The sequence below is a fragment of the Rutidosis leptorrhynchoides genome, chromosome 2 (assembly GCF_046630445.1).
Source record: "Rutidosis leptorrhynchoides isolate AG116_Rl617_1_P2 chromosome 2, CSIRO_AGI_Rlap_v1, whole genome shotgun sequence".
Taxonomy (NCBI): domain Eukaryota; kingdom Viridiplantae; phylum Streptophyta; class Magnoliopsida; order Asterales; family Asteraceae; genus Rutidosis; species Rutidosis leptorrhynchoides.
The window spans coordinates 674,576,445-674,591,883 of NC_092334.1; the positions used below are offsets into that span (position 1 = coordinate 674,576,445).

Here is a 15,439-nt window from a genome sequence, read left to right on the forward strand (position 1 = left end):
GATAATACTTGGAGTCATACATGACATATTTCAAAGGACGTTGCATTCAAGTCGTTTAGTTCAATAAAGATCATTATTAAGTAAATGACATATTAAGTCATCTATAGTTTGGATATATTATGAAAGGGTATGCATACTTGTCAACTTTCGATGTAATGAAAGGTTGTCTTTTAAAAACGAATGCAATGTTTGTAAAATATATCATATAGAGGTCAAATACCTCGCAATGTAACCATGTGTTATTGTATTCGTCCTTATGGATTAGGACGAGTCGTCTCACCCACAAGCTATATAATCGAGTCGTAACGAGCCATAGGACTAATTGAACATATTTCGACTAACCTTGTGTCGTAATCGGTATTTGATACGACTTATTTGTTTAGGTCAAGGCTAAGCAACTTTCATTGCACAACGTTTAATTACAAGTACTTTGGCATGCAAATGCGGTGAGATCATAGTCCCATCTTTTCAACAACTTTTATACTTTTAAAACATGGGATGAGAAACATATACGGTTTATACTTTTATACTTTGAACACAAATACGAAAGCAAAGATACATACGAGTTAGAACAAAAATCCTCAAGTCCAATTATCATTAGTTACACTTATAGGGTGTAAGCGAGAACTTATGTTGTGTGGCCATACGGGTTTGACGAACCCTCATCCGGACGGATGAAACGTATTTTCGGTATATAGTGTAGGTTCTAACACTATTATGCAGAGTTAAGATTCAGTTAAGCTTTGGTAATTGGGTGCTCGTGATACAAACAACATCTTTTGGGATGTATACGCTTCGATAATCACTTTATACTAAATCTTGTGGTTCAAAAACATACTTTACGAATACACCTATGATTTCACCAACGTTTTTCGTTGACAGTTTCCTATATGTTTCTCAGGTTCATACTTAGCTACTTGATACATGCTTCCGCATACTTTGATTACTTGCTCGGGGTCAAGCATACATGCATATGCTAGTGATAGCACCTTTGGATTCAAACTTAAAGCATACATACTTACGCTATTTATAGCAACCGTGATTTTCAACATATTATGTCGCAAGTTATTTCAATTATACTTTATACTTTTGTAAACTTAACTTGTTGTCGAACCGTTGGGTAAAACTAAACTTTGTAAGTCTTATACGTCTCAAATGAATGCGACATAATTTTGGTCAAACGCGTCTCATTTAGGGACTACGACCACGTAACGGGACCTAAGTTAACGACGCCGTCAATGACGTTTTTGCCGGGTCATTACAATTAATATTATTGTGAAATATTCATTTGCATCCTTAATTTAAGTTGAGATCCAAAGGATAAATCTCAGTCCTTGATCATGTGATGGGCGGGACAATCACATGTGATTAGCAGCCATTAGATTAATATAATCACATGTGATTATCATATTACCCTTCTTTTATTTTTGTGTTTTATTCTTGATCGTTAATCACATGTGATTCGAGTCTGATAATCACATGTGATTGTCCCGTCCATCACATGATCCAAGGGCTGAGATATATTCATTAGATATTAGATATCAACTTAAATTAAGGATGCAAATAAATAAACCCCTAATATCATTATTATTTTATTTTTATATAATTATATAGGGAGTAAGTAATTACCTAATCTTTAGTATCATATAAATTCTGAAAATGATGATGTCATAAATAAGGATTATCCAAGCTTAAAAAAATTTTAAAAATAAAGAAAAATTTCTAATCCCCTCATGATGATGTCATTAAAATAATTAATTATTTTTAATAAATATATTAACATGTTAATTGTAGAATATATGAATTATTATGTACAACCTTATACAAATATACCTCATGACCATATGTACAATATTTGAAGCATTATGTACAACTTTATGGTAAAACACCCCCATGACCGTATCTACAATATTTGAAATATTATGGACAACCTTATGATAAAACACCACCATGATCATATGTACAGACTTTAAAACAAATTGTACAACATGAATACATATACAAATTTTGAAGCATATTGTATAACATTCATATAATAATTGTATTTTTTTAAATGGAGGGGCATTTTTATTACTAATAATTATTATTAAAAATATAAATATTAAATTTTAGAGCAAACTTTATTATTATTATTATTATTATTATTATTATTATTCAAATATGAGTTCTTTTTACGGAATTAATTACATTATATATATGTATGCGAAATACATGTCTCAATAAAATGTTGTAATGTAGCTTTTATGAATATAAAAATAATAATTGTGATGAAAACTGAAAGAAAGTGGTGGGAGAATAAATGTAGTTCATTTGTTCAGACCAAGTTAAGTATATCAATATATTTGTAAAAACGCCGACAAGTTTTATAGTCAGAATCTGTAGTTCCACGGGTCATTAAACTAAATGACTTTAGCATTTACGTTCAGTTAATACCTAAAACATATTATCATTAAACTGTCCATTTTAAAAAACTCGTAGTTTTACGAGTCATTTTAAGTAATTATAGGCGAAAATCATAAATTTAATTTAATTTTGAATTTTTAATTAGAAAAAAATAAAAAGAAAACAAATCTGCTTAATAAACACGCGCTTATATCATTCCTCGTTAAACCCTAGATTATACGTACATATTCCAAATTGACTGAAATCATAACCTTATTTCTCTTCAAACCCCTTACCAATATCTTCTGGCCATCGTAACCTCAACATCGCCACCATTTATAGTCGCCGTTCCGGTGTTGCAAATCGTACGGCTGCTGTTCGAAATATGATATGATGGTGGTATGTTCTTGAATCTTTTTAGATCTCTTTTCTATAAATGTTCGTGTTTTGCAAAACATCTACCCATAAGTTAACGTGGATTATAATTTTTGTGGGTTTTGTAACCTGTCTTTTGCGACTAATCTGTTGTTGAGACTTATGAATTTGTATCATTCGATTTGGAGTGCATCAATGTGGTTTTTTTATTTTATTTTTTGCTTTGATTATCATCTTTAATTTGTTCCTCTACTGCACTACATAAATTTAATTTGTTGGTCACCATTTGTGTTTTTAGTCCGTTGGCTAGCCAAAATTCGTTTTAGTTTGATTGTTGCCGTATTGATTTATGCTTTTTTAGCTTGAAATTGTTGGTTCACTGTTTTGATGTCGTTTCATGCCATGGTTTGCTAAAAAACGTTCTTCGTTCGTTTGGATGCTTTGTTGCCTAAATCTTTAGATAGACAGTTTCGAAAAAGGTCTCTTGTAGGTTTCAATGTTGGTTTGCTAACTATTGTTTAAGATTGACGGTTTCAATATAGCTTTTTCCTAAATTTCCTCAAAATTGTGGGTTTTGATATCTCCTTGGCTTATAGAAAGTAATTTCCTTGAGGGCTTAGATGTCAGTTCACCTAAAATGTTCAAAATTGTTGGTTTCGATATAGTTTTATGCCTTGGCTTGTAAAAAGGCCCTTTGTTGGTTTCAATGATGGTTGACTCGTTTTAAATTTGACGGTTCTGATATGGCTTTATGCTTGGCTTGAAAAAAAATCTCGAGTCGGTTTTAATGATGGTTTACCAAAATCTTTTTAAAGTTTTCGGTTTCGATATGGCTTTATGTATGGCTTGTAAAAAGTCCCTTATCGATTGCAATGACGGTTTACCAAAATCTTTCTGAAGTTGATGGTTTCGATATTGCTTTATGTCTGGCTTGTAAAAAGGAACCTTGTCGGTTTCTAAGACGGATTATCCAACAGTTTTGATATGGCTTTATTTCTGGCTTGTTAAAATGTCCTTTGGATGGTTTACCTAATTTTTTCTAAAGGTTACCTAAATTTTTCTGAAGTTGACAGTTTCGATATGGCTTTATTCATGCTTGTAAAAAGTCTCTTGTCGGTTTCTATGACAGTTTACTAAAATCTTATTAAAGTTGATGGTTTCTATATGGCTTTATGCCTGGCTTGTAAGTAAGTCCCTTTATCGGTTTCAATGACGATTACCGAAATGTTTTTAAAGTTGACGGTTTCGATATGGCTTTATGCGTGGCTTGTAAAAAAGTCCCTTATCGGTTTCAATGATAGTTTCGAAATGGCTTATGTGTGGCTTGTAACAAGTCGATTGTCGGTTTTAATGATGGTTTCAATATGGCCTTATGCTTGGCTTGTAAAATAGTCCCTTATAGGTTTCAATGACGGTTTCAATATGGTCTTATGCTTTGCTTGTAAAAAAGTCACTTGTCAGTTTCAATGACGATTTCGATATGGCTTTATGCCTAGCTTGTAAGAAAGTCCTTGTCGGTTTAAATGACGGTTTAGGAAAAAGAAAAAATTAAAGTTGGCGATTTTTATATGGCTTTATGTGCTGCTTGTAGAAAAGTCCCATGTCGGTTTCATTGACATTTTATCAAAATCATTTTAGAGTGGATGGTTTCGATATGACTTTATGCGCTGCTTGTAAAAAAGTCCCTATCGGTTTCATTGACGTTTTAGCAAAATCATTTTAGAGTGGACGGTTTCGATATGAGTTTATGCCTAGCTTGTAAAAAAATCCCTTGCCGGTTTCAATGACGGTTTACCAAACTCTTTTCAAAGTTGACGGTTTTAATATGGCTTTTTGACGGTTTTAAATGGTCCCTTGTGGGTTTCAGTGATGAATTACTAAAATCTGTTTAAAGTTGACGGTTTTGATGACGGTTCACCAAAATTTGAGCAATCGTACCCTCGTTGTCACAAAAGATCTCAAGATGGTCCTGAATGGAAGGGACCACTCCTAAGTCGTCGATGAATTTCTTCATCCATGCAGCTTCCTGAGCTGCCAAAGAGGCGGCAATGTACTCTGACTCTGTAGTGGATAATGCAACAACATCCTGTTTTGAACTCTTCCAAGAGACATCACCTCCATTTAACATGAAGACAAAACCGGATTGTGATCGAGAATCATCTCGATCAGTTTGGAAACTCGCGTCCACGTAACCTTTTACTGAGAGTTCTTCCTCACCAGACCCGTATATGAGAAACATATCCTTAGTCCCCCTAAGATATTTCAATATACTTTTAACCGCAATCCAATGACTGTTTCCAGGGTTATTCTGGTATCTACTTGTCAAGCTTAGAGCGCATGACACATCCGGTCTAGTGCATATCATTGCATACATGATTGACCCAATAGCAGACGCGTATGAGACATTCTTCATTCTCTCTTGTTCATCTTTCGTGGTGGGGCACTGAGATGAACTGAGAACCGTCCCTCTTTGAATAGGTACCAAACCTTTCTTAGAGTTATCCATCTTGAACCTTTTCAAGACCTTTTCAATGTATGCACTCTGATTCAAACCTATCAATTTCTTGGATCTATCCCTGTAGATCCCAATCCCCAAAACGTATTGTGCTTCTCCAAGATCCTTAATGAAGAAGCATTTACTTAGCTAAGTTTTAACACTTTGCATCGTCGGGATATCATTTCCAAATAATAATATATCATCCACATATAGTACAAGGAACATGATAGTGCTCCCACTAGCTTTCTTGTATACACAAGCTTCATCACCATTTTTAATGAAGCCAAATTTCTTGACCTCCTCATTAAAACGATGATTCCACATTCTAGATGCTTGTTTCAATCCGTAGATTGACTTCTTTAACTTACATACTTTGCTAGGATATTTCAGATCAACAAAACTTTCAGGCTGAACCATATAGACATCTTCCTCAAGATATCCATTTAGGAAAGCGGCCTTGACATCCATTTGCCAAATCTCATAATCATAATGGGCAGCAATGGTAAATAATATCCCGATAGACTTTAGCATTGCCACAGGTGAAAAAGTTTCATCATAGTCAACCCCTTGAGTTTGAGTGAAACCTTTTGCTACAAGTCTAGCTTTATATGTATCCAAGTTTCCATGTATGTCGGTTTTCATCTTGAAAAGCCATTTACAATCAACTAACTTAAAGCCAGTCGGTTGTTCAAGCAGTTCCCAAACTTGGTTGTCATACATGGACTACATCTCAGCGTTCATGGCTTCAAGCCATTTATCTTTATCAATCCGTGATAAAGCATCTTGGTAGTTGGTTGGTTCATCCAAATCAATCATATAGCAACCATCCATGAGAAACCCATATCTCTCAGGAGGATTACTAATCCTACCAGATCTACGAACGTCTTGTATACTTTGATCACCCATGTGATCATTCCTAACATTCTGATGTTGAGTGCTAGTGTCAACCAATTGTGTATCATCTTCTTGATCTTGAACCTCTTCAAGATCTATCTTCCTTTCACTGTTACCTTCCATTAGGTACTTAGTTTCAAGGAATTCCGCCTTCCGAGCAACAAATGCATTTTGCTCGATTGGATCATAGAAATAGTATCCCATATCATCCTTGGGATATCCTATGAAAATACACTTCGTGGATCGAGCATTCAGCTTATTAGCGACGAAGCGCTTATGATAAGCTTCACATCCCCATACTCTCAAGTATGATAGAGAAGGAGGTTTTCCAAACCACATCTCATGAGGAGTTCGTTCCACTTTCTTGGTTGGGGCCATATTTAGAATACGAGCCGCAGAGCATAGACAATAACCCCAAAATGATAGAGGTAACGAGCTTCTTGCCATCATAGATCGAACTATATCCATTAGGGTTCGGTTCCTCCTTTCGGATACTCTATTAAGTTGGGGTGTTCCAGGAGGAGTAACTTGCGAGATAATCCCACAACTTTTAAGATGATCTTGGAGAGCATCGCTTAGGTATTCACCTCCTCTATCGGTACGAAGTACCTTGATTGTCTTGTTGAGTTGATTTTGTACTTCGTTTTGATATTCTTTAAATGCTTCAAAAGTTTCGTCCTTGTGTCTTAACAAGTAGACATATCCGAAACGACTGAAGTCATCAATGAAAGTAACGAAGTATCTTTCACCATTCCTAGTCATGGGCTTAAAGGGTCCACATACATCCGAATGTATTAATCCCAATAAGTCTTTAGCCCTTTCATAGGTCCCTTTGAAAGGTGCTTTAGTCATTTTGCCTTGTAAACAAGATTCACATACATCAAATGAGTCTAGCTCACTTGATTTCAAAAGACCATTCTTTTGAAGTGTATGCATTCGATTCTTGTTTATGTGACCAAGGCGACAATGCCATAAGTAGGAATCACTCAAATCCCTTTTGAGCTTCTTGGTGTTATTGAATGATGTGTCATCATGAACCAATTCATAAATACAATTCAAAAGCGAAGCCTTAAAATAGAACACATTATTTAAAGAGACATGAATATCATCATTAATAAAATTAAGATTAAAACCAAATTGTCTTAAACGGGATACAGAAATAATGTTTCGAGTCAAATCAGGTGCATACAAAACATTTTTCAAAATAACCTCCAAACCAGTTTGTAGCTTCAAAATAAAGTCTCCTTGAGCTTCTACGTGCACCTTTGCACCATTTCCCATGAAGAGACTTGTTGCTCCCGCATCTTGTTTACTTCTTTTGAACCCCTGCAAAGAATTGCAAATATGAGTTCCACATCCTGTGTCTAATACCCATGTATTAGAAGAAGTAATACTAAGCTCAACGTATACCATATATACATTACCTGAGGTTTGCCCTGCATCCCTCTTTTCTTTCAACTCCTTTAGGTAGATCGGGCAGTTGCGTTTCCAGTGACCCATTTCACCGCAACCAAAGCATGGATCTTCCTTGGGGTTTGCTTGACCAGCAACCTTTTGCTTCTTATTTTTGTTGGTTGGGGTAACCATCTTCCCTTTTCCTTTACCCTTGCCTTGGTAGGCGGGTCCTTTCCTCTTAGCCACCTTTGGCTTAGAAGTGGAATCGTTCTTGGACCCACCTTCATTGATCATAAGCACGGGTGAAGCCCTTTTACCCATGCTTGATTCGGCCGTCCTAAGCATGGCATGCAATTCGCCAATGCTCTTATCCCAACCGTTCATGTTGTAATTCAACACGAATGTGTCAAACCTTTTTGACAAAGAGTTGAGGATAAGGTCCGTGGCTAATTCATTAAACACGTTACAGTTTAGACGTGCAATCGATCAATTAGGCTTTTCATTTTAAGAACATAGGATGAGACGGATTGGGAGTCGTCCATTCGACAAGCATGAAGTGCTCGAACCGTTTCGAAGCGCTCAATACGAGCTTGTTGAAGGAACATCTCCTTCAACTGAGTGATCATCTCGTATGCTCCATGATGCTCAAAATCTTTTTGGAGTTCGGGGATCATGGTCCCAAGCATAAGGCAAGAAACTTGCACCGAATCGGCGCAATATTTCTCCCAATATGCCATACCCTCGATATCATCCTCCTCGGGTTGATCGGGAATGGGGTCTTCCAACACATACGCTCTATCCTCAAGCTTGAGGACAATTCTTAGATTGCGATACCAATCCATGAAATTCGTATGGTTGAGTTTTTCCTTTCCGAGTAAGGACCTCAATGATAGGTTATTAAAGTTGATTGGTGCATTTGAAATGTTGTTGTTATTGGCGGCCATCTACAAAATTTAACAAAGTTCGTTTAAGTATCAATTTTTAATTTAACAATCAATACCCCTTTTAAATCCAATTGATATGTTAACTTTTAGAATCCAACGGTAAACCAAATTCCGGTTAGGTGACCTTTATCCCGTTAAATTTTGTTAAATTTTGTAGATGGCCGCCAATAACAACATTCCAAACGCACCAATCAACTTTAATAACCTATCATTGAGGTCCTTACTCGAAAAGGAAAAACTCAACCATACGAATTTCATGGATTGGTATCGCAATCTAAGAATTGTCCTCAAGCTTGAGGATAGAGCGTATGTGTTGGAAGACCCCATTCCCGATCAACCCGAGGAGGATGATGTCGAGGGTATGGCGTATTGGGAGAAATATTGTGCCGATTCGGTGCAAGTTTCTTGCCTTATGCTTGGGACCATGATCCCCGAACTTCAAAAGGATTTTGAGCATCATGGAGCATACGAGATGATCACTCAGTTGAAGGAGATGTTCCTTCAACAAGCTCGTATTGAGCGCTTCGAAACGGTTCTAGCGCTTCATGCTCGTCGAATGGACGACTCCCAATCCGTCTCATCCTATGTTCTTAAAATGAAAAGCCTATTAATCGATTGCACCGTCTAAACTGTAACGTGTCTAATGAATTAGCCACGGACCTTATCCTCAACTCTTTGTCAAAAAGGTTTGACACATTCGTGTTGAATTACAACATGAACGGTTGGGATAAGAGCATTGTCGAATTGCATGCCATGCTTAGGACGGCCGAATCAAGCATGGGTAAAAGGGCTTCACCCGTGCTTATGATCAATGAAGGTGGGTCCAAGAACGATTCCACTTCTAAGCCAAAGGTGGCTAAGAGGAATGGACCCGCCTACCAAGGCAAGGGTAAGGGAAAAGGGAAGATGGTTACCCCAACCAACAAAAATAAGAAGCAAAAGGTTGCTGGTCAAGCAAACCCCAAGGAAGATCCATGCTTTGGTTGCGGTGAAATGGGTCACTGGAAACGCAACTGCCCGATCTACCTAAAGGAGTTGAAAGAAAAGAGGGATGCAGGGCAAACCTCAGGTAATGTATATATGGTATACGTTGAGCTTAGTATTACTTCTTCTAATACATGGGGTATTAGACACAGGATGTGGAACTCATATTTGCAATTCTTTGCAGAGGTTCAAAAGAAGTAAACAAGATGCGGGAGCAACAAGTCTCTTCATGGGAAATGGTGCAAAGGTACACGTAGAAGCTCATGGAGACTTTATTTTGAAGCTACAAACTGGTTTGGAGCTTATTTTGAAAAATGTTTTGTATGCACCTGATTTGACTCGAAACATTATTTCTGTATCCCGTTTAAGACAATTTGGTTTTAATCTTAATTTTATTAATGATGATATCCATGTCTTTTTAAATAATGTGTTCTATTTTAAGGCTTCGCCTTTGAATGGTATTTATGAATTGGATAACTCAATATATCATGCAAACACCAAGAAGCTCAAAAGGGATTTGAGTGATTCCTACTTATGGCATTGTCGCTTTGGTCACATAAACAAGAACCGAATGCATACACTTAAAAAGAATGGTCTTTTGAAATCAAGTGAACTAGACTCATTTGATGTATATGAATCTTGTTTACAAGGCAAAATGACTAAAGCACCTTTCAAAGGGACCTATGAAAGGGCTAAAGACTTATTGGGATTAATACATTGGGATGTATGTGGACCCTTTAAGCCCATGACTAGGAATGGTGAAAGATACTTCGTTACTTTCATTGATGACTTCAGTCGTTTCGGATATGTCTACTTGTTAAGACACAAGGACGAAACTTTTGAAGCATTTAAAGAATATCAAAACGAAGTTGACAACTTTGATATGGCTTTATGCATGATTTGTTTATAAGTCCCTTGTCGGTTTCAATAACGATTTTACTTCAACTTTTCTAAAGTTGACGGTTTCAATAGGGTTGTATGCCTTGGCTCGTACGATACGTCCCATGCCGGTTTCGATGCTTGTTTGCCATAATATTTTCAAAGTTGATGGTTTCAACGTAGCTTTATGCCTTGGCTTGTAAGATGCATTCCTTGTCGGTTTCGATATTGGTTTATCAAAATGTGTTCAAACCTCAACATCGCCACCATTTATAGTCGCCGTTTCGGTGGTGACAAATGTATTGCAAGTGGTGAAAATCGTACGACAGCTGTTTGAAATATGATATGATGGTGGTATGTTCTTGAATCTTTTTGATCTCTTTTCTTTAAAGTTTGTGTTTTGCAAAATATCGACCTATAAGTAAATGTGGATTGATATTTTTGTGGCTTTTGTAACAAGTCTTTTGCGACTATTGTTGAGTTTAAATTCTTTTGGGCAAATATGTTGTTGAGACTATGTGTTTCATTCGATTTGAAGTGCACCAATGTGGTTTTTTTTTTTTTTTTTTTTTTTTTTTTTTTTTTGCTATGATTATCATCTTTATTTTGTTCCTCTGCAGCTCTACATAAATATAATTTGTTGGTTACCATTTGTAACTTTAGTTTGTTGTTGTTGTTGTTTGACTGTTGCCGTATTGATTTATGCATTTTTGGCTTGAAATTTGTTGGTTTACCATTTTGATTTCCGTTCATGCCGTGGTTTGCTAAAAAACATTCTTTGTTGGTTTGGATGCTTTGTTGCCTAAAGGTTTAGAAATGGCTTTTTGCCTGGCTTGAAATAAAAACTCGAGTCGGTTTGAAAAAAGTTGACGGTTTTGATATAGCTTTATGCGTGGCTTGTAAAAAAGTCCCTTATTGATTTCAATGACTGTTTACCAAAATCTTTCTAAAGTTGACTATTTCAATTATGCGCTTGTAAAAAGGAACCTTTTAGGTTTCTATGACAGATTATCAAAACAAATTTTAAGTTGACAGTTTCGATATGGCTTTATGGCTTGTTTGTCGGTTTTAATGATGGTTTACCAAAATCTTTCTAAAGTTGACAGTTTTGATATAGCTTTATTCATGGCTTGTAAAAAAAGTCGCTTGGTTTCAATAACGGTTTACTAAAAAGTTATTAAATTTGGCGGTTTCCATATGGCTTTATCCATGGGTTGTAAGTAAGTCTCTTTGTCGGTTTCAATGACGGTTACCAAATCTGACGGTTTTGATATGGCTTTATGCCTACCTTGTAAAAAAGTTTATTGTCGGTTTCTATGACGGTTTCGATATGACTTTATGCCTGGCTTGTAAAAAATTCCTTTGTCTGTTTCAATGACGGTTTGAATATGGCTTATGCCTACCTTGTAAAAAAGTTTATTGTCGGTTTCTATGACGGTTTCGATATGACTTTATGCCTGGCTTGTAAAAAAAGTCCCTTGTCGGTTTCAATGACGGTTTGGATATGGCTTATGCATGGCTTGTAAAAATGTACACTGCCGGTTTCAATGATGGTTTCGATATGGCTTTATGCTTGGCTTGTAAAAAAGTCCCTTGTCGGTTTTAGTGGTGGTTTCGATATGGCTTATGCATGGCTTGTAAAAAAGTCTCTTGCCGGTTTCAATATAGTTTTATGCTTGACTTATAAAAGTCTGTTGCCGGTTTCAATGATGGTTTCGATATGGCTTATTGCCTTGCTTGTAAGAAAGTTCTTGTCGGTTTAATTGACGATTTAGAAAAAAGAAATAAATAAAAGTTCAAAATTCTGATGTGGCTATATGTGCTGCTTGTAAAAAAGTCCCTTGTCGATTTCATTGACCGTTTTGATATGACTTTATGCCTTCCTGGCTTATATAAATGTCCATTGTCAGTTTCAATGACGGTTTACCAAACTCTTTTCAAAGTTGACGGTTTTGATAGGCTTGATGTATGGCTTGTAAAAAAAACCTTTTGTCGGTTTTCAATGATGGTTTACCATAATCTTTTTAAAGTTGATGATTTCATATGGCATTATGACTGGGTTGTAAAAGAGTCCCTTGTGGGTTTCAGTGACGAATTACTAAAATCTTTTTAAAGTTGTCGGATTTGATATTGACTTGTCTCTTGTCGGTTTTGTTGATGGTTTACCAAAATCCTTTAGAAGTTGACAATTTCGACATGGCGGTTTCAATAACAGTTTACTAAAACTTTTCTAAAGTTGACGCTTTTAACATAGCTTTATGCCTTGGCTTGTAAGATACATTTTTTGTCGGTTTCGATGTTGGTTTATCAAAATTTGTTTAAAGCTGACAGTTTTTATATGGCTTTATGCCTATGCTGGTAAGTTATGTCCCTTCTTGAATCCTATTTGTTTAAAGTTGACTGTTTATGCCATGGGTTATAAAAACGCACCTTGTAGGTTTTGATGGCGGTTTGCGTTCATTAAAAATGGCGGTTTCTGTTAATATTGACTTTATGCCATTGTTTGTTAAAAAGTCCCTTGTGGGTTTCAATGTTGATTTGCCGAATCTTGAAAGTGAGTTTCGATATGGCTGTATGCCATGGATTTTAAAAAGACATTTCATGCTCTCGTGGGCCTCTATGCTGGTTTGCCTAAATCTGTTCAAACTTGACATTTTGATATGGTTTTATCCCGTCGTTTGTATAGAGTGTTTCATGTGGGTTTCGATGTTGGGTCGCCAGAATCTTTTTAAATTGACTGATTTGAAACGCTTTATGTCATAGGTCTAACAAAATTTCCCTTGTAGGTTTGCCAAAATCTGTTCAAAGTTGTAGTTTTTATCATGGATTTGTAGGTTCTGATGTTGGTTTTATGGATTTGTTGATGTTTTGCTATGGTTTGTATTAGCGTCATATGTTGGTTTCGGTGTTGGATCGCCAAATTCTGTCCAAAATTGACTGTTGTGATATTGACTGTGGTGACTGTTGTGGGTTTGTCAAAATCTGTTTAAAACCGATTGTGTTAATAAAATAGCTTTGTGCAGTTTCTGATAGAAATTTCTTACTCATCTAGCGTAGTATCCTTTTATTTTCTCTACTATTTCGTTGTTTCGCAGGTGATAGTTTCATTCTATCTTGTATTGACACCTGAAATCTTTGAATTTTATATGAATCTATTCATAATATTGATAGTGGTGTTTGCTCGAATCTGATTTTTTGAAGTAAATCTGGCTTCTAATTCTTTGTGGATTCCTTGGGGCCGTTAAAGTTTAATACTTTTGTGACGAGTGTTCTATTATTTGAAATTAATGAATTTAATTGTTGCAAACTTGCAATCATACATCCTTTATGTCGGATTTTGTACGTCGTTGCTATTTTTTTTTAATTGATGGTTACAATTCTGGTTTCGTTGATTTCATGGCTTGTAAACGAATGTCTCTTGTATGTATAGATATTGGTCTAGTTATGATGATGTGGTTATTTTCATTCCAAAGGTGAAGATTGACCAGTAAATTTGATCAAGTTCTATACAATGGCTGGTCTATAAAAGGTGGGAGGATAATTTTACTGATCAAAGTTTATCTTGATTATCTCTAATAGGTAGGAGTAACAGTAATAGTTATAACGTGTAAACCCTATTGATGTTTCAACAATTGTTTGTTGATGGCATTCAGCTCTGAAGGAATGATGACGTGGTCACGAGGAGCTGTATTAACACATGCTGACAGTTGAATCTTACCCAAATTTGCATACGTGTATTCTGGAAGTGATGTTGGATTCTACAGGAATCTTACCCAAAAGTTGTTCAATTGGGCGGGTCACAATATGGGTCGGTTGTTGATGTTGACTGTTTATCATTTAATTATTCTTTTACAATATGCTAATGTTTATTCACTCAAGTTGCGGTTGTTTATGTTCATGTTTATCTTCACTAAAGAGTCCCAGTTCCTGTCCCAATGTCCCCGGAGATCTGGTTCCACTCCTAGTTCTTGGATTTCCAGTTCCAGAAATAAACGTAATATTTGTAACCATCGAAAGAGTAAATGGGGAAGTCCATAGGTCTGGTATAGATAATGTCTAAAGGGGAACGAGATTGTAAGTTTGTAACGTGTTTGCAGGAAGGGAAGTTCTTGACTTTTAATAGAACAAGCATTACAATTAAAAGAAATAGACTTTGGAATACTAGTTTGAACTGTTATGCATAAACTCGGTGATCGATTGCATTCCTTTGGTAAAGGTTATAAGTTCTAATTTGAGTTGTTTAATATGACCACGTATGTATGAGCAAGTGTGTCCCATAAAGCTTTGGTGGTGGTCATGAGTGATACCAATGGAACGATTTGCATGAGCGCCCCAAATAACAGCTGGTCTTGTCTAACCACGTGAGATAGGTCGGATTTGGTGAGGAAGTTTGTTCGTCGTCAGTGGTTAGGGGGAGGTTCGGAGGTGCTGGGTGCGATCCATCTAGGTATTTGAATAAATCATAGCCGTCAAGTGTGGCTTGGATTTGTAGCTTCCTGGAGGTGTAGTTTACTCCTATTAGCTTGATGATACTTGAAAGTGAATACGTACAATATATATACAGGTTACAACATAGGAGTCTGTATCATACTCCAATACTAATTACTAATTCCAACTACAATAGAATAGGATTTTATATTTATATTAGAGTTTTTATTGTACTCTAACATACAAGTAATCGAATAACTCGAAGGATAGCTCTACATTATCCTTATGACCTTATCACACTCTTCCAGTTGATCTGTGGTTTCTTTTTATATGTATAAAAGTCCTATCCGATTAACCCTCGTATTAGCTGATTAACTCCTACATGGTCTTGATCGATTAATCTCTGATTAGCGACTTTTAAAACCTTGTTCGGGATAATGAATTATTGAGAATAAATGCTGATTAATTTCCTATTTACTGGTTCAATTTAGAAAATTATTATGAAAACGGAAGAAAAGGATTGTCGTTTTGATTCAGAAGTATGGCACTATGCATATGCCATATTATCACCCGACAACTCTGAAACTACGCTAAATCTTATAGCACCGAATATGCCAAATTGTTACCTGTCAACATTGGAATTACACTCAATCTTATTATT

At 36.0% G+C, this 15,439-nt stretch overlaps 1 long non-coding RNA gene across 1 annotated transcript; it reads left to right on the forward strand.

Moving 5' to 3' along the window:
• The first annotated feature begins 2,675 nt into the window (after positions 1-2,675).
• LOC139893941 (uncharacterized) lies at positions 2,676-15,037 on the forward strand. Its single transcript, XR_011774752.1, has 3 exons — positions 2,676-2,781; positions 13,781-13,879; positions 14,004-15,037. It is a non-coding gene; the product is annotated as an uncharacterized lncRNA (long non-coding RNA).
• The last annotated feature ends 402 nt before the right edge of the window (positions 15,038-15,439 follow it).